Source organism: Otolemur garnettii, unplaced genomic scaffold (assembly GCF_000181295.1).
Source record: "Otolemur garnettii isolate 467f Iridium unplaced genomic scaffold, OtoGar3 scaffold00082, whole genome shotgun sequence".
NCBI lineage: Eukaryota > Metazoa > Chordata > Mammalia > Primates > Galagidae > Otolemur > Otolemur garnettii.
Window position 1 is genome coordinate 7,505,742 of NW_003852477.1, and position 4,844 is coordinate 7,510,585.

General features: G+C 41.2%; 1 pseudogene; it reads right to left on the reverse strand.

Moving 5' to 3' along the window:
* Window positions 1–3,749: 3,749 nt before the first annotated feature.
* LOC100952527 lies at window positions 3,750–4,604 on the reverse strand (annotated as a pseudogene).
* Between the last annotated feature and the right edge of the window lie 240 nt (window positions 4,605–4,844).

The window sequence follows — 4,844 nt, forward strand, 5'->3', positions numbered from 1 at the left end:
GCCTTAGCCGCTTGAGCCACAGGCGCCGAGCCAGTAAGTTTTAAAGTTAGAAAGTGAGTACTGTAACATTCTTCTTCTTTTATTTAAGATTGTTTTGATGATTAAGGGCCTTTTATAATTTCATAAAAATTCAAAGTTTGGCTTTTCTATTTCTACAAAAAGGCCACTGGAGTTTTGATAGAGATTACATTGAAACTGTAGATAGCTTTGAGTAACATTGGCATCTCAACAATTTTAAGTCTTCTGATCTATGAATATGGGTTGTCTTTCAATTTTTTCAGCTCTTTAATTTTTGATTTCATTGGACCAAGATGGCCAACTAGATACATGCCTCCTCCAGGGAGAGAAACCAGAATAGTAAGGAGATACTCACATTTCAAACAGATTGCTAGGATTCACTGGAGAAGTAATAGGAAGCACCAAAAGTAAGTAGAGGGTTCAGGGCAACTTGCCTGGCCAAGTACTGGCCATGGGGGAATAGTAAGAGAGAAACCTGCTGGGCTCCATATTCTGAAAGAGGCTTTTCATGATCTTGGCTATGGGATAATCTCTTTCCCAACATGGGCCTCAGGCCTAACATATGAAGCTGCTTAGAGATTACACAGAGATGTTACTCCAGAAAGTGACCCACAGAGAATCTTACAGTTATTCAAGCCTACAGCAGCTTCAGCTGGGCATCATTCTAATAGCCTATATATGGGGGACCACTGCATTGTTCCAAGGTGTACTCCTAAGAAGGTCCATGCACCCCTAAGAAGGTCCACACTGATCTGTTATAAGCTGTTGTTGAGACTAAGGTGTGAGTGGATTGCACTCCTCACACCTTCTTGCCAACACTGCTTGCCTGGAATGTAGCCTGCCCTATCTGATAGCAGGCCCAAGGCATCATTTTGGGAGTTATTATTGGGCTGCACCCCACCCTTGGGCTAAGTTCAGGCTGATACAGCTGCAGCCACTGCTCACCATCCTCTCCTACATAGACCTAAGACAACACCCACTGCCTTGAAATAGGTTTCTGTAAGAAAAACTGACTTCACTAGACTTCACTTCTCATAGTTTCTTGTCCCTGCTGAACACCTGAGAGGAACTTTGCCCTCTATAGTTGGAGGCACACAGCTGGTACTGTTTCAAGAGTCTGACATTGGGCTGCACGCCATCCTTGGACCAAGTTTGAGGAAATGTGGCTGTAGCTGCTACCTGGCTAGGGAGACAGGGGAGAACAAGCTCTTCTAAGAACACTTAGGACAATACCCATTACCCTGCTACAGGGATCTATAATGCTAGAGAGTAGCCCACCTAGCCCAGCCCAGGTGCCAATAACACCAACACGCACCAGTTGTGTCCCAGTGGATTTCTCTACCACCACATCATGCCAGCTACCCAGGGGCCTCAGAAACCTACTACCAGTTTCTGAGAAAGCTACCTGAAGGCCCAAGAATTGGCTCTCCAGGATCCATTAACATGAGTGCAAATGCTCTAGGACCTCAAAACAAGCACATTCATTCCACTGCTGACACCACCAGGGATCAAAGATGGGCTCAGTTGGCATCCAAGTCTCCAGAAAACCTTTGCCACAATATCAAATAATACGCACACCCTAAGCCACCAAAGAAATCACAGATACCATTGACCCTGTGTACTGCCTATGAAATCATACAAAGATCACACTATGACAGGCACCCAAAATCAAAGCCAAAGCATCCTACTCAACCAACACTATATATATATATAGGAAAAAATTCTTTCCTATGAAAGCAATTTCAAAAATTAAAAGAAGTGATGGCTACACCAGATGTACAAATATCAATGGAAGGACAAAAGAAACATGGAAAAGCAAGGAAATACAACACCCCCCAAAAGATCACAGTTGTTTAGCAACAGATCCCAATCAAAAAGAACTCCTTGAGGGCTGGGTGTGGTGGCTCATGCCTGTAATCCTAGCACTCTGGGCGGGTGTTGCTTGAGCTTAGGAGATCAATATCAGCCTGAGTCAGAGCAAGACCCAGTCTCTAAAAATAGCAAAATGTTGTGGCAGGCACCTGTAGTCCCAGCTACTCAGGAGGCTGAGGCAAGAGAATAGCTTGAGCCCGAGAGTTTGAGGTTGCTGTGAGCTATGACACCATGACACTCTACTGAGGGTGACAAAGTGAGATCCTGTCTCAAAAACCAAAAAAAAACAAAAAAAGCTCCTTGAAATGCCAAATAAAAAATTTGAAATATTGATTTTAAACACTCTCCATGATATGCAAAATAAATCTGAAAACCAATACAAAGAAATCAGAAAATCAATTCAGGATATGAGTTAGAAATTTACCAAGTAGATTGGTATCTTAAAAATAAACCAGAAATTCTGGAACTGAAAAATTAATTAGAGGAAAGACAAAATATATTTGAAAGCTTCAATAAGAGACTAGACTAAGTAGAAGAAAGAATCTCAGGATTTGAAGACAGGTCTGTTGAAATGATTCAGTCACACAAAAATAAAGGAAAAGAATTTTATTTTTTTTAAGTCTGCAAAAGACATTTATTGTTAAAGAAGGTGCTTTATTAACAATTCTTCCGGTAGCACTTGTGAATTACAATATCTTTCAATATTATTTCTACTATAATATATACATTTAACTTTCACGCCTCTAGAAAAACATCTGCAGTACATTTTCTTTCTTTTTTTTTTTTTTTTTAGACAGAGTCTCAAGCTGTCCCCCTGGGTAGAGTGCCATGGCATCACAGCTCACAGCAACCTCCAACTCCTGGACTCAAGCGAGTCTTCTGCCTCAGCCTCCCAAGTAGCTGGGACCACAGGCACCCGCCACAACACCTGGCTATTTTTTGGTTGCAGCTATCATTGTTGTTTGGCGGGCCCGGGCTGGATTTGAACCTACCACCTTAGGTGTATGTGGCTGGTGCCTTAGCCACTTGAGCCACAGGCGCCGAGCCAGTACATTTTCAAAATATAAAAATATATGGCTCGGCGCCTGTGGCTCAAGTGGCTAAGGCACCAGCCACATACACCTAAGGTGACGGGTTCCAATCCAGCCCAGGCCTGCCAAATAATGACGGCTGCAACCAAAAAATAGCCGGGTGTTGTGGCAGGCACCTGTGGTCCCAGCTACTTGGGAGGCTGAGGCAGGAGACTCGCACTCACTTGAGCCAGGAGTTGGAGGTTGCTGTGAGCTGTGATGCCACAGCACCCTACCCAGGGGGACAGCTTGAGGTTTGTCTCAAATAAGTAAATAAATAAATAAATAAATAAAAATATATTACAAATCTGCTGAATTATTTACAAGCAATGTTCTATTATCTCTATGCAACATTTGTTTGATATAATACTAACCAGTTACACATATTTCCATTTCAGTAAGTTAAAAAAAATCCATATGGCTTCTTGCTTACCAAGCAAGAAAGTGATTTTATTTTCCTTTTCAAAACCAACTTTGGTGCATAAAGGATTCAGTTTGAAGATACTTTTTTAAAAAATACAATTTTTCTTACATTAAGAAAAAACAAGCCGAAAACCAAATGCTTTCCTTGGAAAAAAATTAGAGTCATACAGGTTAAATGAAAGTACGAAAAGATTATTCAAATAATTTCAAAGAGAGGTTTTTCAGAAACCGTTAACAGGTTATATAGGTAAATATTAACATACTGTACTCCATGAGAAAACCCTAGTCCTGAAAAGGGAGCCACGAGACATACTACAGCACTCTTTAACAGTAATTTTCAGCCCTAATTTGATAGACGAATTTTTAGTTGATTGCAAATGTCATTCACTGTTTGCTTAAATACAAATTGAACACTTTTCTTATCAGAGTTCTCTTCAACCTCTTCTGTGGCATTGTTGTGTATATGTTTGGGTCCAAAAGCAAGGCAGTATCTTTGGGTTTAATTGATGTCGTTCACTTTCATTCATCTACACACCAGGTGGAATGTCTTCAGGCATCCAATGAAGCAAAAGTTTTATCTTTCCAGAATCCTCTTTTCTCTTAGCTATTACAGTACTATGAAAAACAACACTTTGCCCCTTCCTTAAACTTTCTATATGAGCTGAGAGGTTAAAGCATATGGCTCCATGTCTTATCGCATCCAGTGTTTGTGCATCAAAGAAATCATGTGGTCATGGTAATGAGAGCCGTCTCTTGTTCTTTAACTTCCTCCTTTTGTTCATTCCAGGCTTTAGAAGGAGATTCTTTGGCCCTTGGCTGGCTAGAAACTTTTGAGGAGTTCTGCTGTCTGAAGTGTGTGGGCACATGGCGAACTAGCCCTCCCTGAGAAGCAAAGCTGGCATTGCAGCCACCAACAACACACTTGAAAGGTTTGTCTCCACTGTGTGTCAACATATGCCTCTGTAACTAACTCTGACTGGTTGATGGAGTGTTATAGACTTTATAGTCTTTCCATAAGCAAACAAATACCCCTCCTCGCTGACCATCTACATGTATGGAACGTAAGTGATCTGCCAGATCTGGGCCAGAGTTGAAGCAAGCCTGGCACTGGTCCCAACAACAATTATAGGCAATATTTTTGATTGAAGAATTAGTGCTTCCTTGTGCATTCATCATTGCTGGAGTTGAATGCCCACTGGAAATTGTGCTGTCTACATCCATTATAATGATGTAGTGCTTATGAGTTCCGGAGGCTGAGAAGTCCAAGACTGAGTCATCAGCAGTTTCGATGTCGGATGAGAGCCTGCTTCCTGGTTCATAGATGACTTTCCTTTCACTGTAACTGGGAAAAGAATTTTAAAAGAATGAGAAAAGTCTTCAAAACATCTGGGACTATGTAAACAGATCAAACTTATGAAGTACCAATATTCCTGAGGAAGAGAGATTGAAAAGTTTAGATAA